The sequence below is a fragment of the Plectropomus leopardus genome, chromosome 12 (assembly GCF_026936395.1).
Source record: "Plectropomus leopardus strain MGB_pleo_1.0 chromosome 12, ASM2693639v1, whole genome shotgun sequence".
NCBI classification, from domain to species: Eukaryota; Metazoa; Chordata; class Actinopteri; order Perciformes; family Serranidae; genus Plectropomus; species Plectropomus leopardus.
This window is the reverse complement of record NC_142187.1, coordinates 12,865,389-12,889,559: the sequence shown is the minus strand read 5'-3', so window position 1 is coordinate 12,889,559 and position 24,171 is coordinate 12,865,389.

Below are 24,171 nucleotides of genomic sequence, written 5' to 3'. Positions count from 1 at the left end.
TTAATGCCATGTTTGTATCTGTACAGTAAATAGGAAGCTAAAGCTAGCAGCTGGCTAACTTAGCTTAGCATAAAGACTGCGGGGGAAACAGCTAACCTGGCTCTGACCAAAGGTAGTCTGCTTCACAGGATGTACATTGTGGGTATAAAGCCTGTAGTTAGCTATCTTTTAGAGAGCGTAACATGCTTTTTGTGTTACCGTTTTGAAACCAGGGGAATAGTACAAAATACTGGACTGTGACAAGTTTAAATCATTGGGTCTGTTTGTTTAATAGAGAAAGAAACCTCTGCGGGTAATTCGGCTCCTGATAAAAACCTCCTGAATGATGAGCACCGAAGGAAGCTTAACTAGGGGTACACGATTGGCACATGGCAGAAGTCTTAAAAGGTTTCAGTCTGTAATCGCTAGATCCTGCACATTGCTCCTTTAAAGAAATACAAACATCCCAGATTGTTCATACAGAGCCGAACTATTATGGGTTCAACCAGACCTTTCTCTGGCCCTGGCACAGCGCGAGATACGTCTGGCTATGCGAGACTAGTCTAAAGGCAACAAAATCCACATACCAGCACCTCTACAGCCCTCAAGTTTCTTGTTTACTGTACATTTGACATTTGAGGACTTCCACACTTGAGAGCTTGTTTTTCTTGGGAATCTTATATGAACTGTTGAATGTTTTCTGACCTAATTGTGCTGTTAAGTCCAGAGGTCCCCTCCCACCCTGATTGGCTTTGTTTGCATGTGAGGGTCTTTCCACAGACCATGGGAACCTGGAGGATTTCCTGGCCCAGTGGCCTCAGTTGTTATGCTGTTTTTCTGACCCTTGACTCACTGCATGCAAACAGACGCATGCCACACTTCAAGCATATTCACTAGAGAGTAAGCCAACACCACGAAGATGGTAAAATATCTATTCCTTTATTCCCATCAACATGTTCTCAATGTGTGAGAGACTTCAGGTCAAAGTCACATGATTGAGTAGTTTCATGTTCTACTCTTCATGTTTCAGGTGGTTTGGCAAAAGATTTAGGGCAACTCCCCTAATAAACCCCCACATCCTCTTTACGATTCATCGTAAATCACACTTGATTGCTCTGACAGGTGCTATAAAATCCTATCTGCTCATAATGCTGGCCTTTCAATGACACACACACTTTGACCATTTTTTAATGTTTGTGTAAGTTTATGATTTCCCTAAAACTGGAAGTAAGAGGCCCCGACTCGTAAAAAACATAACTCTTTCTGTGTGTAACATTTTTATGCTTGCCCTCTACCTCATGTAACGCTGACCTCAGGGTCACTGCAAACTGCCCTGAAAACACTTGCTTATGCGTGGGTAATGTTTTACAGCTGCCCCCTGGGGTCGATGTAACCAAATTTTAACCAGTTGTCATTCCAACTTCCCACTCGCTTTTTCATTCCAAGGAAATTACAAGTATGTTTTGTCAAGTATGACATATTTGCTGTCAGTATTATGCCTCTCTGATGAAATCATGGAATGTGTTTGCAGCAGTCAAACATATTTGTCTGGAAACATGGAAAATTAATGGCTGAGACTCTCATATAAAATTACAGAAAACATATTCTTTACGATTGCGAAGTAGATGGGATGACCTCAGAGTGTTGACTTAGGCTCAGTTTTCAGGCTTGCTGTGGTTACACAGCCTCATTGGTGAAACCAGATCTGTACTTTTAGGAAAAGAGAGCTAATGAGTGAAATCCCAAAGGTGCAAAAATCAGACTTGATTGAGAATTGAGAAATGTTGAAAGTCTGCTGCCATCTACTGGTCTTTCCAGGGTAACCAGGATTTTTGAATCAAGTTGTTTTGTGTTGTTTTGTACAGCTTCCTCCAGCTTCCTCCGATGTGAACACAGATCACATCGGAGGAAGCTGTACGTTATGACCAGAAGTCAGTGAGCAGATGACCACTCTCTCTTAGAAACTTTGATGCTGCATCCTGCAAAATACAGAGAGCATGGAGAAAATGTCAGTGCTACATATTGTGTCCATTAGAAGTCAAAGGGAATCAATTTAAAAAGTTTAAATCATTGTCGACAGCCAGAACAATACAGGGACACTTTCAAATCTATTTATCTTAAGAAATATTAATGTCTTAAAGGGGCAGTTCACCCCAAAATCAAGAATACATAATTTTCCTCTTACCTGTAGTACTATTTATCAATCTAGATGGGCTTGGTCTGAGTTGCAAAGTGTTGTAGATATCAGCTGTAGAGAACAGAGATGCCTGCCTTCTCTTCAGCGTAATGGAATAAGAATGCATTCAGCTTGTGGAGCTCAAAGCGCCCAAAAAAATTGTTTGAAAAAGTCAACAGAAATGTCTCTTCCAGGAAACCTTGACCCGGCTACTCAAGATAATCCACAGACCTTGTTGTGAGCAGTTACATGTGAGGACTTCTTTCCCTCTACCAGGCTACACATGCCAGCCATATCACTGCACAGACAGAAACGTGCGTCTACTGAACAGATTAATTATAACAAGACCACAGACCAGAAATGGCACGTATTCATACCTATGGAGTGGCTCGCCTGGCGAATATGCTGAAAAAGTTTTTTAGCTTCGGGGTTTACTTCAATGGGATGAGTTCTTGCTCACCTAAAAGACTTTAAATTGTGATGAATGAAAAAAAAAGGCTCTGGGAGAGTTTATATGAAAGCACTATAGTTAAAAAAATTCTGAATATAAAGAGTCATAACAGTCTTCTGAAAATAAGAACCTGCTTAACTGTCTCTCTACATATTCAAGCAGAAAACTGTAACACACTTAAAACACAGTTATTGAGCAAAAACTCTATTGAGACTTTTTTAAAAAAAGAGAAAAAATGGAGGATAGATGCACATAGTGAGAGGGAAGCCGATAATAACAGATGATCTAGGTCCAGACACCTTCCTTTGTATTATCCTCTTTATATGTACGAATGCATATCTGTAAAATGTCTTCTTCCTCCATAAAAAGGAGTCATATTTTGACGTTTTTTCCATACTATAGCCTTGCCTTTTCTGTCATTTTTTCAATATGTAATTTTATGGTGTTTTTTGGCCATTTTTGCAACATTGTATGCTATGGCGTGTTTTTGCACGCTAGCTTATGCTGTTTTCAAGTGTTTTCAGCTGTTTTTGGGACATGTCATATTTTGACATTTTTTCCATACTATAGCCTTGCCTTTTCGGTCATTATTTCAACATGTAATTTTATGGTGTTTTTAGCCATTTTTTAAAACATTCTATGCTATGGCCTGTGTTGGCACACTAGTTTATGTCGTTTTGAAGTGTTTTCAGCTGTTTTTGGGACATGTCATATTTTGACATTTACCATATAGCCTTGCCTTTTCCGTCATTTTTTCAACATGTAATTTTATGGTGTTTTTGGCCATTTTTAAAACATTCTATGCTATGGCGTGCCTTGGCATGCGATTTAATGCTGTTCTTAAGTGTTTTCAGCTGTTTTTGGGACGTGTCATATTTTGACGTTTTTTCCATACTATAGCCTTGCCTTTTCTGTCATTTTTTCAATATGTAATTTTATGGTGTTTTTGGCCATTTTTGCAACATCCTATGCTATAGCGTGTTTTGGCACGCTAGTTTATGCTGTTTTGAAGTGTTTTCAGCTGTTTTTGGGACATGTCATATTTTGACATTTTTTCCATACTATAGCCTTTCCTTTTCCGTCATTTTTTCACCATGTAATTTTATGGTGTTTTTGGCCCTTTTTAAGACATTCTATGCTATGGCGTGTTTTTGCACGCTAGTTTATGCTGTTTTGAAGTGTTTTCAGCTGTTTTTGGGACATGTCATATTACGCCGTTTTTTCCATACTATAGCCTTGCCTTTTCTGTCATTTTTTCAACATGTAATTTTATGGTGTTTTTGGCCATTTTTAAAACATTCTATGCTATGGCGTGCCTTGGCACACGAGCGTACGCTGTTTTGAAGTGTTTTCAGCTGTTTTTGGGACATGTCATATTTTGACATTTTTTCCATACTATAGCCTTGCCTTTTCTCTCATTTTTTCAATATGCAATTTTAGGGTGTTTTTGGCCATTTTTAAAACATTCTATGCTATGGCGTGTTTTTGCACGCTAGGTTATGCTGTTTTGAAGTGTTTTCAGCTGTTTTTGGGACATGTCATATTTTGACATTTTTTCCATACTATAGCCTTTCCTTTTCCATCATTTTTTCAACATGTCATTTTATGGTGTTTTTGGCCATTTTTAAAACATTCAATGCTATGGCGTGTTTTTGCACGCTTAGTTTATGCTGTTTGAAGTGTTTTCAGCTGTTTTTGGGACATGTCATATTACGCCGTTTTTTCCATACAATAGCCTTGCCTTTTCTCTCATTTTTTCAACATGTAATTTCATGGTGTTTTTAGCCATTTTTGCAACATTCTATGCTATGGAATGTTTTTGCACGCTAGCTTATGCTGTTTTGAAGTGTTTTCAGCTGTTTTTGGGACATGTCATATTTTGACATTTTTTCCATACTATAGCCTTGCCTTTTCCGTCATTTTTTCAACGTGTAATTTCATGGTGTTTTGGCCATTTTAAAACATCCTATGCTATGGCGTGTTTTTGCACGCTAGTTTATGCTGTTTTGAAGTGTTTTCAGCTGTTTTTGGGACATGTCATATTTTGACATTTTTTCCATACTATAGCCTTGCCTTTTCTCTCATTTTTTCAATATGAAATTTTATGGGTTTTTTAGCGATTTTTGCAACATTCTATGTTATGGCGTGTTTTTGCACGCTAGTTTATGCTGTTTTGAAGTGTTTTCAGCTGTTTTTGGGACATGTCATATTTTGACATTTTTTCCATACTATAGCCTTGCCTTTTCCGTCATTTTTTCAATGTGTAATTTTATGGTGTTTTTAGCCATTTTTGCAACATTCTATGCTATGGTGTGTTTTGGCACGCTTAGTTTATGCTGTTTTGAAGTGTTTTCAGCTGTTTTTGGGACATGTCATATTTTGACATTTTTTGCATACTATAGCCTTTCCTTTTCCTTCATTTTTTCAACATGCATTTTTATGGTGTTTGTTTGCCATTTTTGCAACACTTTATGCTATGGTGTGTCTTTGCACGCTATTTTATGCTGTTTTGAAGTGTTTTCAGCTGTTTTTGGGACATGTCATATTTTGACATTTTTTCCATACTATAGCCTTGCCTTTTCGGTCATTTTTTCAACATGTAATTTTATGGTGTTTTTGGCCATTTTTAAAAAATTCTATGCTATGGCTTGTTTTGGCACACGAGCGTACGCTGTTTTCAAGTGTTTTCAGCTGGTTTTGGGACATGTCATATTTTGACATTTTTTCCATACTATAGCCTTGCCTTTTCTCTCATTTTTTCGATATGTAATTTCATGGTGTTTTTAGCCATTTTTGCAACATTCTATGCTATGGCGTGTTTTGGCACGCTAGTTTGTGCTGTTTTGAAGTGTTTTCAGCTGTTTTTGGGACATGTCATATTTTGACGTTTTTTCCATACTATAGCCTTGCCTTTTCTCATTTTTTCAACATGTAATTTCATGGTGTTTTGGGCCATTTTGCAACATTCTATGCTATGGCGTGTTTTCGCTCGCTAGTTTATGCTGTTTTGAATTGTTTTCAGCTGGGACATGTCATATTTTGACATTTTTTCCATACTATAGCCTTGCCTTTTCTCTCATTTTTTCGATATGTAATTTCATGGTGTTTTGGCCATTTTTGCAACATTCTATGCTATGGCGTGTTTTGGCACGCTAGTTTGTGCTGTTTTGAAGTGTTTTCAGCTGTTTTTGGGACATGTCATATTTTGACATTTTTTTCCATACTATAGCCTTGCCTTTTCCGTCATTTTTTCAACATGTAATTTCATGGTGTTTTGGGCCATTTTTGCAACATCCTATGCTATGGCGTGTTTTGGCACGCTAATTTATGCTGTTTTGAAGTGTTTTAGGCGGTTTTTGGGACATGTCATATTTTGACATTTTTTCCATACTATAGCCTTGCCTTTTCTCGCATTTTTTCAATCTGTAATTTCATGGTGTTTTTAGCTATTTTTGCAACATTGTATGCTATGGCGTGTTTTTGCACGCTAGGTTATGCTGTTTTGAAGTGTTTTCAGCTGTTTTTGGGACATGTCATATTTTGACATTTTTTCCATACTATAGCCTTGCCTTTTCCGTCATTTTTTCAACTTGTCATTTTATGGTGTTTTTGCCCATTTTTAAAAAATTCTATGCTATGGCGTGTTTTTGCACGCTAGTTTATGCTGTTTTGAAGTGTTTTAGGCGGTTTTTGGGACATGTCATATTTTGACATTTTTTCCATACTATAGCCTTGCCTTTTCCGACATTTTTTCAATATGTAATTTTATGGTGTTTTTGGCCATTTTGCAACATTCTATGCTATGGCGTGTTTTTGCACGCTAGTTTATGCTGTTTTCAAGTGTTTTCAGCTGTTTTTGGGACATGTCATATTTTGACATTTTTTCCATACTATAGCCTTGCCTTTTCTCTCATTTTTTCAATATGCAATTTTAGGGTGTTTTTGGCCATTTTTGCAACATCCTATGCTATGGCGTGTTTTCGCACGCTAGTTTATGCTGTTTTGAAGTGTTTTCAGCTGTTTTTGGGACATGTCATATTTTGACATTTTTTCCATACTATAGCCTTGCCTTTTCTCTCATTTTTTCAACATGTAATTTTATGGTGTTTTTAGCCATTTTTGCAACATCCTATGCTATGGCGTGTTTTTGCACGCTAGTTTATGCTGTTTTGAAGTGTTTTCAGCTGTTTTTGGGACATGTCATATTTTGACATTTTTTCCATACTATAGCCTTGCCTTTTCTCTCATTTTTTCAATATGTAATTTTATGGTGTTTTTAGCCATTTTTGCAACATTCTATGCTATGGCGTGTTTTTGCACGCTAGTTTATGCTGTTTTGAAGTGTTTTCAGCTGTTTTTGGGACATGTCATATTTTGACATTTTTTCCATACTATAGCCTTGCCTTTTCTGTCATTTTTTTCAACATGTAATTTTATGGTGTTTTTGGCCATTTTTAAAACATTCTATGCTATGGCGTGTTTTTGCACGCTAGGTTATGCTGTTTTGAAGTGTTTTCAGCTGTTTTTGGGACATGTCATATTTTGACATTTTTTCCATACTATAGCCTTGCCTTTTCTCTCATTTTTTCAACATGTCATTTTATGGTGTTTTTGGCCATTTTTAAAAAAAAATCTATGCTATGGCGTGTTTTGGCACGCTAGTTTATGCTGTTTTCAAGTGTTTTCAGCTGTTTTTGGGACATGTCATATTTTGACATTTTTTCCATACTATAGCCTTGCCTTTTCTCTCATTTTTTCAATATACAATTTTATGGCGTTTTTGGCCATTTTTGCAACATTCTATGCTATGGCGTGTTTTTGCACGCTAGGTTATGCTGTTTTGAAGTGTTTTCAGCTGTTTTTGGGACATGTCATATTTTGACATTTTTTCCATACTATAGCCTTGCCTTTTCTCTCATTTTTCAATATGTAATTTCATGGTGTTTTTAAGCCATTTTTGCAACATCCTATGCTATGGCGTGTTTTTGCACGCTAGTTTATGCTGTTTTGAAGTGTTTTCAGCTGTTTTTGGGACATGTCATATTTTGACATTTTTTCCATACTATAGCCTTGCCTTTTCCGTCATTTTTTCATCATGTAATTTTATGGTGTTTTTGGCCATTTTTAAAACATTCTATGCTATGGCGTGTTTTTGCACGCTAGTTTATGCTGTTTTGAAGTGTTTTCAGCTGTTTTTGGGACATGTCATATTTTGACATTTTTTCCATACTATAGCCTTGCCTTTTCTCTCATTTTTTCAATATGCAATTTTAGGGTGTTTTTGGCCATTTTTAAAAAATTCTATGCTATGGCGTGTTTTTGCACGCTAGGTTATGCTGTTTTGAAGTGTTTTCAGCTGTTTTTGGGACATGTCATATTTTGACATTTTTTCCATACTATAGCCTTGCCTTTTCTCTCATTTTTTCAATATGTAATTTTATGGTGTTTTTAGCGATTTTTGCAACATTCTATGCTATGGCGTGTTTTTGCACGCTAGTTTATGCTGTTTTCAAGTGTTTTCAGCTGTTTTTGGGACATGTCATATTTTGACATTTTTTCCATACTATAGCCTTGCCTTTTCCGTCATTTTTTCAACATGTAATTTTATGGTGTTTTTGGCCATTTTTAAAACATTCTATGCTATGGCGTGTTTTTGCACGCTAGTTTATGCTGTTTTGAGGTGTTTTAGGCGGTTTTTGGGACATGTCATATTTTGACATTTTTTCCATACTATAGCCTTGCCTTTTCTCTCATTTTTTCAACATGTAATTTTATGGTGTTTTTGGCCATTTTTAAAACATTCTATGCTATGGCGTGTTTTGGCACGCTAGTTTATGCTGTTTTCAAGTGTTTTCAGCTGTTTTTGGGACATGTCATATTTTGACATTTTTTCCATACTATAGCCTTGCCTTTTCTCTCATTTTTTCAATATGCAATTTTAGGGTGTTTTTGGCCATTTTTAAAAAATTCAATGCTATGGCGCGTTTTTGCACGCTAGTTTATGCTGTTTTGAGGTGTTTTAGGCGGTTTTTGGGACATGTCATATTTTGACATTTTTTTCCACACTATAGCCTTGCCTTTTCGATCATTTTTTCAACATGTCATTTCATGGTGTTTTGGGCCATTTTTTTAAAATTCTATGCTATGGCGTGTTTTGGCACGCTAGTTTATGCTGTTTTGAAGTGCTTTCAGCTGTTTTTGGGACATGTCATATTTTGACATTTTTTCCATACTATAGCCTTGCCTTTTCTCTCATTTTTTCAATATGCAATTTTATGGTGTTTTGGGCCATTTTTGCAACATTCAATGCTATGGCGTGTTTTTGCACGCTAGGTTATGCTGTTTTGAAGTGTTTTCAGCTGTTTTTGGGACATGTCATATTTTGACATTTTTTCCATACTATAGCCTTGCCTTTTCCATCATTTTTTCAACGTGTAATTTTATCGTGTTTTGGGCCATTTTTGCAACATCCTATGCTATGGCGTGTTTTGGCACGCTAGTTTATGCTGTTTTGAAGTGTTTTCAGCTGTTTTTGGGACATGTCATATTTTGACATTTTTTCCATACTATAGCCTTGCCTTTTCTCTCATTTTTTCAATATGCAATTTTAGGGTGTTTTTGGCCATTTTTGCAACATTCTATGCTATGGCGTGTTTTTGCACGCTAGTTTATGCTGTTTTGAAGTGTTTTCAGCTGTTTTTGGGACATGTCATATTTTGACATTTTTTCCATACTATAGCCTTGCCTTTTCTCTCATTTTTTCAACATGTCATTTCATGGTGTTTTTGGCCATTTTTTAAAACATTCTATGCTATGGCGTGTTTTTGCACGCTAGTTTATGCTGTTTTAAAGTGTTTTCAGCTGTTTTTGGAACATGTCATATTTTGACATTTTTTCCATACTATAGCCTTGCCTTTTCTCTCATTTTTTCAATCTTTAATTTTAAGGGTTTTTTAGCGATTTTTGCAACATTCTGTGCTATGGCGTGTTTTTGCACGCTAGCTTATGCTGTTTTGAAGTGTTTTAGGCGGTTTTTGGGACATGTCATATTTTGACATTTTTTTCATACTATAGCCTTGCCTTTTCCATCATTTTTTCAACATGTCATTTCATGGTGTTTTGGGCCATTTTTTTAAAATTCTATGCTATGGCGTGTTTTGGCACGCTAGTTTATGCTGTTTTAAAGTGCTTTCAGCTGTTTTTGGGACATGTCATATTTTGACATTTTTTCCATACTATAGCCTTGCCTTTTCTCTCATTTTTTCAATATGCAATTTTAGGGTGTTTTTGGCCATTTTTAAAAAATTCTATGCTATGGCGTGTTTTTGCACGCTAGGTTATGCTGTTTTGAAGTGTTTTCAGCTGTTTTTGGGACATGTCATATTTTGACATTTTTTCCATACTATAGCCTTGCCTTTTCTCTCATTTTTTCAATATGCAATTTTAGGGTGTTTTTGGCCATTTTTAAAACATTCTATGCTATGGTGTGTTTTTGCACGCTAGTTTATGCTGTTTTAAAGTGTTTTCAGCTGTTTTTGGGATATGTCATATTTTGACATTTTTTCCATACTATAGCCTTGCCTTTTCCGTCATTTTTTCAACGTGTAATTTTATCGTGTTTTGGGCCATTTTTGCAACATCCTATGCTATGGCGTGTTTTCGCACGCTAGTTTATGCTGTTTTGAAGTGTTTTCAGCTGTTTTTGGGACATGTCATATTTTGACATTTTTTCCATACTATAGCCTTGCCTTTTCCATCATTTTTTCAACATGTCATTTCATGGTGTTTTTGGCCATTTTTGCAACATCCTATGCTATGGCGTGTTTTTGCACGCTAGTTTATGCTGTTTTGAAGTGTTTTCAGCTGTTTTTGGGACATGTCATATTTTGACATTTTTTCCATACTATAGCCTTGCCTTTTCTCTCATTTTTTCAATATGTAATTTTATGGTGTTTTTGGCCATTTTTGCAACATTCTATGCTATGGCGTGTTTTTGCACGCTAGTTTATGCTGTTTTGAAGTGTTTTCAGCTGTTTTTGGGACATGTCATATTTTGACATTTTTTCCATACTATAGCCTTGCCTTTTCTCTCATTTTTTCAATCTTTAATTTTAAGGGTTTTTTAGCGATTTTTGCAACATTCTGTGCTATGGCGTGTTTTTGCACGCTAGCTTATGCTGTTTTGAAGTGTTTTCAGCTGTTTTTGGGACATGTCATATTTTGACATTTTTTCCATACTATAGCCTTGCCTTTTCCGTCATTTTTTCATCATGTAATTTTATGGTGTTTTTGGCCATTTTTAAAACATTCTATGCTATGGCGTGTTTTTGCACGCTAGATTATGCTGTTTTGAAGTGTTTTCAGCTGTTTTTGGGACATGTCATATTTTGACATTTTTTTCATACTATAGCCTTGCCTTTTCTCTCATTTTTTCAATATGTAATTTTATGGTGTTTTTAGCCATTTTTGCAACATTCTATGCTATGGCGTGTTTTTGCACGCTAGTTTATGCTGTTTTGAAGTGTTTTCAGCTGTTTTTGGGACATGTCATATTTTGACATTTTTTCCATACTATAGCCTTGCCTTTTCCGTCATTTTTTCATCATGTAATTTTATGGTGTTTTTGGCCATTTTTAAAACATTCTATGCTATGGCGTGTTTTTGCACGCTAGTTTATGCTGTTTTGAGGTGTTTTAGGCGGTTTTTGGGACATGTCATATTTTGACATTTTTTCCATACTATAGCCTTGCCTTTTCTCTCATTTTTTCAATATGTAATTTTATGGTGTTTTTGGCCATTTTTGCAACATTCTATGCTATGGCGTGTTTTTGCACGCTAGTTTATGCTGTTTTGAAGTGTTTTCAGCTGTTTTTGGGACATGTCATATTTTGACATTTTTTCCATACTATAGCCTTGCCTTTTCTCTCATTTTTTCAATCTTTAATTTTAAGGGTTTTTTAGTGATTTTTGCAACATTCTGTGCTATGGCGTGTTTTTGCACGCTAGTTTATGCTGTTTTCAAGTGTTTTCAGCTGTTTTTGGGACATGTCATATTTTGACATTTTTTCCATACTATAGCCTTGCCTTTTCTCTCATTTTTTCAATATGCAATTTTATGGCGTTTTTGGCCATTTTGCAACATTCTATGCTATGGCGTGTTTTGCACGCTAGTTTATGCTGTTTTGAAGTGTTTTCAGCTGTTTTTGGGACATGTCATATTTTGACATTTTTTCCATACTATAGCCTTGCCTTTTCCGTCATTTTTTCAACATGTAATTTTATGGTGTTTTTAGCCATTTTTAAAACATTCTATGCTATGGCGTGTTTTTGCACACTAGTTTATGCTGTTTTGAGGTGTTTTAGGCGGTTTTTGGGACATGTCATATTTTGACATTTTTTCCATACTATAGCCTTGCCTTTTCCATCATTTTTTCAACATGTCATTTCATGGTGTTTTTGGCCATTTTTAAAACATTCTATGCTATGGCGTGTTTTTGCACGCTAGTTTATGCTGTTTTGAAGTGTTTTCAGCTGTTTTTGGGACATGTCATATTTTGACATTTTTTCCATACTATAGCCTTGCCTTTTCTCTCATTTTTTCAATATGTAATTTCATGGTGTTTTTAGCCATTTTTGCAACATTCTATGCTATGGTGTGTTTTTGCACGCTAGTTTATGCTGTTTTGAAGTGTTTTCAGCTGTTTTTGGGACATGTCATATTTTGACATTTTTTCCATACTATAGCCTTGCCTTTTCCGTCATTTTTTCAACATGTAATTTTATGGTGTTTTTGGCCATTTTTAAAACATTCTATGCTATGGCGTGTTTTTGCACGCTAGTTTATGCTGTTTTGAAGTGTTTTCAGCTGTTTTTGGGACATGTCATATTTTGACATTTTTTCCATACTATAGCCTTGCCTTTTCTCTCATTTTTTCAACATGTCATTTTATGGTGTTTTTGGCCATTTTTAAAAAATTCTATGCTATGGCGTGTTTTTGCACGCTAGTTTATGCTGTTTTGAAGTGTTTTCAGCTGTTTTTGGGACATGTCATATTTTGACATTTTTTCCATACTATAGCCTTGCCTTTTCTCTCATTTTTTCAATATGTAATTTTATGGTGTTTTTAGCCATTTTTGCAACATTCTATGCTATGGCGTGTTTTTGCACGCTAGTTTATGCTGTTTTGAAGTGTTTTCAGCTGTTTTTGGGACATGTCATATTTTGACATTTTTTCCATACTATAGCCTTGCCTTTTCCGTCATTTTTTCAACGTGTAATTTTATGGTGTTTTTGGCCATTTTCAAAAAATTCTATGCTATGGCGTGTTTTGGCACGCTAGCTTATGCTGTTTTGAAGTGTTTTCAGCTGTTTTTGGGACATGTCATATTTTGACATTTTTTCCATACTATAGCCTTGCCTTTTCCGTCATTTTTTCAATATGGAATTTTATGGTGTTTTTAGCCATTTTTGCAACATTCTATGCTATGGCGTGTTTTTGCACGCTAGTTTATGCTGTTTTGAAGTGTTTTCAGCTGTTTTTGGGACATGTCATATTTTGACATTGTTTCCATACTATAGCCTTGCCTTTTCTCTCATTTTTTCAACGTGTAATTTCATGGTGTTTTTAGCCATTTTTGCAACATTCTATGCTATGGTGTGTTTTTGCACGCTAGTTTATGCTGTTTTGAAGTGTTTTCAGCTGTTTTTGGGACATGTCATATTTTGACATTTTTTCCATACTATAGCCTTGCCTTTTCTCTCATTTTTTCAATATGTAATTTCATGGTGTTTTTAGCCATTTTTGCAACATTCTATGCTATGGTGTGTTTTTGCACGCTAGTTTATGCTGTTTTGAAGTGTTTTCAGCTGTTTTTGGGACATGTCATATTTTGACATTTTTTCCATACTATAGCCTTGCCTTTTCCGTCATTTTTTCAACGTGTAATTTCATGGTGTTTTTGGCCATTTTTGCAACATCCTATGCTATTGCGTGTTTTGTACGCTAGTTTATGCTGTTTTGAAGTGTTTTCAGCTGTTTTTGGGACATGTCATATTTTGACATTTTTTCCATACTATAGCCTTGCCTTTTCCGTCATTTTTTCAACATGTAATTTTATGGTGTTTTTGGCCATTTTTAAAACGTTCTATGCTATGGCGTGTTTTTGCACGCTAGTTTATGCTGTTTTGAAGTGTTTTCAGCTGTTTTTGGGACATGTCATATTTTGACATTTTTTCCATACTATAGCCTTGCCTTTTCCATCATTTTTTCAACATGTCATTTTATGGTGTTTTCGGCCATTTTCAAAAAAATCTATGCTATGGCGTGTTTTGGCACGTTAGCTTATGCTGTTTTGAAGTGTTTTCAGCTGTTTTTGGGACATGTCATATTTTGACATTTTTTCCATACTATAGCCTTGCCTTTTCTCTCATTTTTTCAATATGTAATTTCATGGTGTTTTTAGCCATTTTTGCAACATTCTATGCTATGGCTTGTTTTTGCACGCTAGTTTATGCTGTTTTGAAGTGTTTTCAGCTGTTTTTGGGACATGTCATATTTTGACATTTTTTCCATACTATAGCCTTGCCTTTTCCGTCATTTTTTCAACGTGTAATTTTATGGTGTTTTTGGCCATTTTCAAAAAATTTTATGCTATGGCGTGTTTTGGCACGCTAGCTTATGCTGTTTTCAAGTGTTTTCAGCTGTTTTTGGGACATGTCATATTTTGACATTTTTTCCATACTATAGCCTTGCCTTTTCTCTCATTTTTTCAACGTGTAATTTCATGGTGTTTTGGGCCATTTTTGCAACATCCTATGCTATGGCGTGTTTTGGCACGCTAGTTTATGCTGTTTTGAAGTGTTTTCAGCTGTTTTTGGGACATGTCATATTTTGACATTTTTTCCATACTATAGCCTTGCCTTTTCCGTCATTTTTTCAACGTGTAATTTCATGGTGTTTTTGGCCATTTTTAAAACATTCTATGCTATGGCGTGTTTTTGCACGCTAGTTTATGCTGTTTTGAAGTGTTTTCAGCTGTTTTTGGGACATGTCATATTTTGAGATTTTTTCCATACTATAGCCTTGCCTTTTCCGTCATTTTTTCAACATGTAATTTTATGGTGTTTTTAGCCATTTTTGCAACATTCTATGCTATGGCGTGTTTTTGCACGCTAGTTTATGCTGTTTTGAAGTGTTTTCAGCTGTTTTTGGGACATGTCATATTTTGACATTTTTTCCATACTATAGCCTTGCCTTTTCTCTCATTTTTTCAATATGTAATTTCATGGTGTTTTTAGCCATTTTTGCAACATTCTATGCTATGGCGTGTTTTTGCACGCTAGTTTATGCTGTTTTGAAGTGTTTTCAGCTGTTTTTGGGACATGTCATATTTTGACATTTTTTCCATACTATAGCCTTGCCTTTTCCATCATTTTTTCAACATGTAATTTTATGGTGTTTTTGGCCATTTTTGCAACATTCTATGCTATGGTGTGTTTTTGCATGCTAGTTTATGCTGTTTTGAAGTGTTTTCAGCTGTTTTTGGGACATGTCATATTTTGACATTTTTCCATACTATAGCCTTGCCTTTTCTGTCATTTTTTCAGCGTGTAATTTCATGGTGTTTTGGGCCATTTTTGCAACATCCTATGCTATGGCGTGTTTTGGCACGATAGTTTATGCTGTTTTGAAGTGTTTTCAGCTGTTTTTGGGACATGTCATATTTTGACATTTTTTCCATACTATAGCCTTGCCTTTTCCGTCATTTTTTCAACATGTAATTTTAAGGTGTTTTTGGCCATTTTTGCAACATTCTATGCTATGGCGTGTTTTGGCACGCTAGTTTATGCTGTTTTGAAGTGTTTTCAGCTGTTTTTGGGACATGTCATATTTTGACATTTTTTCCATACTATAACCTTATCTTTTCGGTCATTTTTTCAATATGTAATTTTAAGGGTTTTTCAGCGATTTTTGCAATTCTCTATGCTATGGCATGTTTTTGCACGCTAGTTTATGCTGTTTTGAAGTGTTTTCAGCTGTTTTTGGGACATGTCATATTTTGACATTTTTTCCATACTATAGCCTTGCCTTTTCTCTCATTTTTTCAATATGTAATTTCATGGTGTTTTTAGCCATTTTTGCAACATTCTATGCTATGGTGTGTTTTTGCACGCTAGTTTATGCTGTTTTGAAGTGTTTTCAGCTGTTTTTGGGACATGTCATATTTTGACATTTTTTCCATACTATAGCCTTGCCTTTTCCGTCATTTTTTCAGCGTGTAATTTCATGGTGTTTTGGGCCATTTTTGCAACATTCTATGCTATGGCGTGTTTTGTACGCTTAGTTTATGCTGTTTTGAAGTGTTTTCAGCTGTTTTTGGGACATGTCATATTTTGACATTTTTTCCATACTATAGCCTTGCCTTTTCCGTCATTTTTTCAACGTGTAATTTCATGGTGTTTTTAGCCATTTTTGCAACATTCTATGCTATGGCTTGTTTTTGCACGCTAGTTTATGCTGTTTTGAAGTGTTTTCAGCTGTTTTTGGGACATGTCATATTTTGACATTTTTTCCATACTATAGCCTTGCCTTTTCCATCATTTTTTCAACATGTCATTTCATGGTGTTTTTGGCCATTTTTAAAAAATTCTATGCTATGGCGTGTTTTTGCACGCTAGCTTATGCTGTTTTGAAGTGTTTTCAGCTGTTTTTGGGACATGTCATATTTTGACATTTTTTCCATACTATAGCCTTGCCTTTTCCGTCATTTTTTCAACGTGTAATTTCATGGTGTTTTGGACCATTTTTGCAACATCCTATGCTATGGCGTGTTTTTGCACGCTAGTTTATGCTGTTTTGAAGTGTTTTCAGCTGTTTTTGGGACATGTCATATTTTGACATTTTTTCCATACTATAGCCTTGCCTTTTCCGTCATTTTTTCAACATGTCATTTTATGGTGTTTTTGGCCATTTTCAAAAAATTCTATGCTATGGCGTGTTTTGGCACGCTAGCTTATGCTGTTTTCAAGTGTTTTCAGCTGTTTTTGGGACATGTCATATTTTGACATTTTTTCCATACTATAGCCTTGCCTTTTCTCTCATTTTTTCAACGTGTAATTTCATGGTGTTTTTAGCCATTTTTGCAACATTCTATGCTATGGCTTGTTTTTGCACGCTAGTTTATGCTGTTTTGAAGTGTTTTCAGCTGTTTTTGGGACATGTCATATTTTGACATTTTTTCCATACTATAGCCTTGCCTTTTCCATCATTTTTTCAACATGTCATTTCATGGTGTTTTTGGCCATTTTTAAAAAATTCTATGCTATGGCGTGTTTTTGCACGCTAGCTTATGCTGTTTTGAAGTGTTTTCAGCTGTTTTTGGGACATGTCATATTTTGACATTTTTTCCATACTATAGCCTTGCCTTTTCCGTCATTTTTTCAACGTGTAATTTCATGGTGTTTTGGACCATTTTTGCAACATCCTATGCTATGGCGTGTTTTTGCACGCTAGTTTATGCTGTTTTGAAGTGTTTTCAGCTGTTTTTGGGACATGTCATATTTTGACATTTTTTCCATACTATAGCCTTGCCTTTTCCGTCATTTTTTCAACATGTCATTTTATGGTGTTTTTGGCCATTTTCAAAAAATTCTATGCTATGGCGTGTTTTGGCACGCTAGCTTATGCTGTTTTCAAGTGTTTTCAGCTGTTTTTGGGACATGTCATATTTTGACATTTTTTCCATACTATAGCCTTGCCTTTTCTCTCATTTTTCAATATGTAATTTCATGGTGTTTTTAAGCCATTTTTGCAACATCCTATGCTATGGCGTGTTTTGGCACGCTAGTTTATGCTGTTTTGAAGTGTTTTAGGCGGTTTTTGGGACATGTCATATTTTGACATTTTTTCCATACTATAGCCTTGCCTTTTCCGTCATTTTTTCAACGTGTAATTTCATGGTGTTTTTGGCCATTTTTGCAACATTCTATGCTATGGCGTGTTTTTGCACGCTAGTTTATGCTGTTTTGAAGTGTTTTCAGCTGTTTTTGGGACATGTCATATTTTGACATTTTTTCCATACTATAGCCTTGCCTTTTCCGTCATTTTTTCAACATGTAAATTCATGGTGTTTTGGGCCATTTTTGCAACATTCTATGCTATGGCGTGTTTTTGCACGCTAGTTTATGCTGTTTTGAAGTGTTTTCAGCTGTTTTTGGGACATGTCATATTTTGACATTTTTTCCATACTATAGCCTTGCCTTTTCCGTCATTTTTCAATATTTAATTTTATGGTGTTTTTAGCCATTTTGCAACATTCTATGCTATGGCGTGTTTTTTGCACGCTAGTTTTTGACGTTTTGAAGTGTTTTCAGCTGTTTTTGGGACATGTCATATTTTGACGTTTTTTCCATACTATAGCCTTGCCTTTTCCGTCATTTTTTCAATATGTAATTTCATGGTGTTTTCAGCCATTTTTAAAACATTCTATGCTATGGCGTGTTTTGGCACGCTAGTTTATGCTGTTTTGAAGTGTTTTCAGCTGTTTTTGGGACATGTCATATTTTGACATTTTTTCCATACTATAGCCTTGCCTTTTCTCTCATTTTTTCAACGTGTAATTTCATGGTGTTTTTAGCCATTTTTGCAACATTCTATGCTATGGTGTGTTTTTGCACGCTAGTTTATGCTGTTTTGAAGTGTTTTCAGCTGTTTTTGGGACATGTCATATTTTGACATTTTTTCCATACTATAGCCTTGCCTTTTCTCTCATTTTTTCAATATGTAATTTCATGGTGTTTTTAGCCATTTTTGCAACATTCTATGCTATGGTGTGTTTTTGCACGCTAGTTTATGCTGTTTTGAAGTGTTTTCAGCTGTTTTTGGGACATGTCATATTTTGACATTTTTTCCATACTATAGCCTTGCCTTTTCCGTCATTTTTCAATTTGTCATTTCATGGTGTCTTTGGCCATTTTTGCAACATCCTATGCTATGGCGTGTTTTGGCACGCTAGTTTATGCTGTTTTGAAGTGTTTTCAGCTGTTTTTGGGACATGTCATATTTTGACATTTTTTCCATACTATAGCCTTGCCTTTTCCGTCATTTTTTCAACATGTAATTTTATGGTGTTTTTGGCCATTTTTAAAACATTCTATGCTATGGCGTGTTTTTGCACGCTAGTTTATGCTGTTTTGAAGTGTTTTCAGCTGTTTTTGGGACATGTCATATTTTGACATTTTTTCCATACCTTACCTTTTCCATCATTTTTTCAACATGTCATTTTATGGTGTTTTCGGCCATTTTCAAAAAATTCTATGCTATGGCGTGTTTTGGCACGTTAGCTTATGCTGTTTTGAAGTGTTTTCAGCTGTTTTTGGGACATGTCATATTTTGACATTTTTTCCATACTATAGCCTTGCCTTTTCTCTCATTTTTTCAATATGTAATTTCATGGTGTTTTGGGCCATTTTTGCAACATTCTATGCTATGGCGTGTTTTGGCACGCTAGTTTATGCTGTTTTGAAGTGTTTTCAGCTGTTTTTGGGACATGTCATATTTTGACATTTTTTCCATACTATAGCCTTGCCCTTTCCGTCATTTTTTCAACGTGTAATTTCATGGTGTTTTGGGCCATTTTTGCAACATTCTATGCTATGGCGTGTTTTGGCACGCTAGTTTATGCTGTTTTGAAGTGTTTTCAGCTGTTTTTGGGACATGTCATATTTTGACATTTTTTCCATACTATAGCCTTACCTTTTCCATCATTTTTTCAACATGTCATTTCATGGTGTTTTTGGCCATTTTTAAAAAATTCTATGCTATGGCGTGTTTTTGCACGCTAGCTTATGCTGTTTTGAAGTGTTTTCAGCTGTTTTTGGGACATGTCATATTTTGACATTTTTTCCATACTATAGCCTTGCCTTTTCCGTCATTTTTTCAATATGGAATTTTATGGTGTTTTTAGCCATTTTTGCAACATTCTATGCTATGGCGTGTTTTTGCACGCTAGTTTATGCTGTTTTGAAGTGTTTTCAGCTGTTTTTGGGACATGTCATATTTTGACATTGTTTCCATACTATAGCCTTGCCTTTTCTCTCATTTTTTCAACGTGTAATTTCATGGTGTTTTTAGCCATTTTTGCAACATTCTATGCTATGGTGTGTTTTTGCACACTAGTTTATGCTGTTTTGAAGTGTTTTCAGCTGTTTTTGGGACATGTCATATTTTGACATTTTTTCCATACTATAGCCTTGCCTTTTCTCTCCTTTCTTCAATCTGTAATTTTAAGGGTTTTTTAGCGATTTTTGCAACATTCTATGTTATGGCGTGTTTTTGCACGCTAGTTTATGCTGTTTTGAAGTGTTTTCAGCTGTTTTTGGGACATGTCATATTTTGACATTTTTTCCATACTATAGCCTTGCCTTTTCCGTCATTTTTTCAACGTGTAATTTCATGGTGTTTTTTGCCATTTTGCAACATTCTATGCTATATGGCGTGTTTTGCACGCTTAGTTTATGCTGTTTTGAAGTGTTTTCAGCTGTTTTTGGGACATGTCATATTTTGACATTTTTTCCATACTATAGCCTTGCCTTTTCCGTCATTTTTTCAACGTGTAATTTCATGGTGTTTTGGGCCATTTTTGCAACATTCTATGCTATGGCGTGTTTTGGCACGCTAGTTTATGCTGTTTTGAAGTGTTTTCAGCTGTTTTTGGGACATGTCATATTTTGACATTTTTTCCATACTATAGCCTTACCTTTTCCATCATTTTTTCAACATGTCATTTCATGGTGTTTTTGGCCATTTTTAAAAAATTCTATGCTATGGCGTGTTTTTGCACGCTAGCTTATGCTGTTTTGAAGTGTTTTCAGCTGTTTTTGGGACATGTCATATTTTGACATTTTTTCCATACTATAGCCTTGCCTTTTCCGTCATTTTTTCAATATGGAATTTTATGGTGTTTTTAGCCATTTTTGCAACATTCTATGCTATGGCGTGTTTTTGCACGCTAGTTTATGCTGTTTTGAAGTGTTTTCAGCTGTTTTTGGGACATGTCATATTTTGACATTTTTTCCATACTATAGCCTTGCCTTTTCTCTCATTTTTTCAATATGTAATTTCATGGTGTTTTTAGCCATTTTGCAACATTCTATGCTATGGTGTGTTTTTGCACGCTAGTTTATGCTGTTTTGAAGTGTTTTCAGCTGTTTTTGGGACATGTCATATTTTGACATTTTTTCCATACTATAGCCTTGCCTTTTCTCTCATTTTTTCAATATGTAATTTCATGGTGTTTTTAGCCATTTTTGCAACATTCTATGCTATGGTGTGTTTTTGCACGCTAGTTTATGCTGTTTTGAAGTGTTTTCAGCTGTTTTTGGGACATGTCATATTTTGACATTTTTTCCATACTATAGCCTTGCCTTTTCCGTCATTTTTTCAACGTGTAATTTCATGGTGTTTTTGGCCATTTTTGCAACATCCTATGCTATGGCGTGTTTTGGCACGCTAGTTTATGCTGTTTTGAAGTGTTTTCAGCTGTTTTTGGGACATGTCATATTTTGACATTTTTTCCATACTATAGCCTTGCCTTTTCCGTCATTTTTTCAACATGTAATTTTATGGTGTTTTGGCCATTTTAAAACGTTCTATGCTATGGCGTGTTTTTTGCACGCTTAGTTTATGCTGTTTTGAAGTGTTTTCAGCTGTTTTTGGGACATGTCATATTTTGACATTTTTCCATACCTTTACCTTTTCCATCATTTTTCAACATGTCATTTTATGGTGTTTTCGGCCATTTTCAAAAATTCTATGCTATGGCGTGTTTTGTACGTTAGCTTATGCTGTTTTGAAGTGTTTTCAGCTGTTTTTGGGACATGTCATATTTTGACATTTTTTCCATACTATAGCCTTGCCTTTTCTCTCATTTTTTCAATATGTAATTTCATGGTGTTTTTAGCCATTTTTGCAACATTCTATGCTATGGCTTGTTTTTGCACGCTAGTTTATGCTGTTTTGAAGTGTTTTCAGCTGTTTTTGGGACATGTCATATTTTGACATTTTTTCCATACTATAGCCTTGCCTTTTCCGTCATTTTTTCAACGTGTAATTTTATGGTGTTTTTGGCCATTTTCAAAAAATTTTATGCTATGGCGTGTTTTGGCACGCTAGCTTATGCTGTTTTCAAGTGTTTTCAGCTGTTTTTGGGACATGTCATATTTTGACATTTTTTCCATACTATAGCCTTGCCTTTTCTCTCATTTTTTCAACGTGTAATTTCATGGTGTTTTTGGCCATTTTGCAACATCCTATGCTATATGGCGTGTTTTTGCACGCTTAGTTTATGCTGTTTTGAAGTGTTTTCAGCTGTTTTTGGGACATGTCATATTTTGACATTTTTCCATACTATAGCCTTGCCTTTTTCCGTCATTTTTTCAACATGTAATTTTATGGTGTTTTTGGCCATTTTTAAAACATTCTATGCTATGGCGTGTTTTTGCACGCTAGTTTATGCTGTTTTCAAGTGTTTTCAGCTGTTTTTGGGACATGTCATATTTTGAGATTTTTTCCATACTATAGCCTTGCCTTTTCCGTCATTTTTCAACATGTAATTTTATGGTGTTTTTAGCCATTTTTGTAACATTCTATGCTATGGCGTGTTTTTGCACGCTAGTTTATGCTGTTTTGAAGTGTTTTCAGCTGTTTTTGGGACATGTCATATTTTGACATTTTTCCATACTATAGCCTTGCCTTTTCTCTCATTTTTTCAATATGTAATTTCATGGTGTTTTTAGCCATTTTTGCAACATTCTATGCTATGGCGTGTTTTTGCACGCTAGTTTATGCTGTTTTGAAGTGTTTTCAGCTGTTTTTGGGACATGTCATATTTTGACATTTTTTCCATACTATAGCCTTGCCTTTTCCATCATTTTTTCAACATGTAATTTTATGGTGTTTTTGGCCATTTTTGCAACATTCTATGCTATGGTGTGTTTTTGCACGCTAGTTTATGCTGTTTTGAAGTGTTTTCAGCTGTTTTTGGGACATGTCATATTTTGACATTTTTTCCATACTATAGCCTTGCCTTTTCTGTCATTTTTTCAGCGTGTAATTTCATGGTGTTTTGGGCCATTTTTGCAACATCCTATGCTATGGCGTGTTTTGTACGATAGTTTATGCTGTTTTGAAGTGTTTTCAGCTGTTTTTGGGACATGTCATATTTTGACATTTTTTCCATACTATAGCCTTGCCTTTTCCGTCATTTTTCAACATGTAATTTTAAGGTGTTTTTGGCCATTTTTGAAACATTGTATGCTATGGCGTGTTTTGGCACGCTAGTTTATGCTGTTTTGAAGTGTTTTCAGCTGTTTTTGGGACATGTCATATTTTGACATTTTTTCCATACTATAACCTTATCTTTTTCGGTCATTTTTTCAATATGTAATTTTAAGGGTTTTTCAGCGATTTTTGCAATTCTCTATGCTATGGCATGTTTTTGCACGCTAGTTTATGCTGTTTTGAAGTGTTTTCAGCTGTTTTTGGGACATGTCATATTTTGACATTTTTTCCATACTATAGCCTTGCCTTTTCTCTCATTTTTTCAATATGTAATTTCATGGTGTTTTTAGCCATTTTTGCAACATTCTATGCTATGGTGTGTTTTTGCACGCTAGTTTATGCTGTTTTGAAGTGTTTTCAGCTGTTTTTGGGACATGTCATATTTTGACATTTTTTCCATACTATAGCCTTGCCTTTTCTCATTTTTTCAGCGTGTAATTTCATGGTGTTTTGGGCCATTTTGCAACATTCTATGCTATGGCGTGTTTTTGCACGCTTAGTTTATGCTGTTTTGAAGTGTTTTCAGCTGTTTTTGGGACATGTCATATTTTGACATTTTTTCCATACTATAGCCTTGCCTTTTCCGTCATTTTTTCAACGTGTAATTTCATGGTGTTTTTAGCCATTTTTGCAACATTCTATGCTATGGCTTGTTTTTGCACGCTAGTTTATGCTGTTTTGAAGTGTTTTCAGCTGTTTTTGGGACATGTCATATTTTGACATTTTTTCCATACTATAGCCTTGCCTTTTCCATCATTTTTTCAACATGTCATTTCATGGTGTTTTTGGCCATTTTTAAAAAATTCTATGCTATGGCGTGTTTTTGCACGCTAGCTTATGCTGTTTTGAAGTGTTTTCAGCTGTTTTTGGGACATGTCATATTTTGACATTTTTTCCATACTATAGCCTTGCCTTTTCCGTCATTTTTTCAACTTGTAATTTCATGGTGTTTTGGACCATTTTTGCAACATCCTATGCTATGGCGTGTTTTTGCACGCTAGTTTATGCTGTTTTGAAGTGTTTTCAGCTGTTTTTGGGACATGTCATATTTTGACATTTTTTCCATACTATAGCCTTGCCTTTTCTCTCATTTTTTCATCATGTCATTTCTTGGTGTTTTTGGCCATTTTCAAAATTCTATGCTATGGCGTGTTTTGCACGCTTAGCTTATGCTGTTTTCAAGTGTTTTCAGCTGTTTTTGGGACATGTCATATTTTGACATTTTT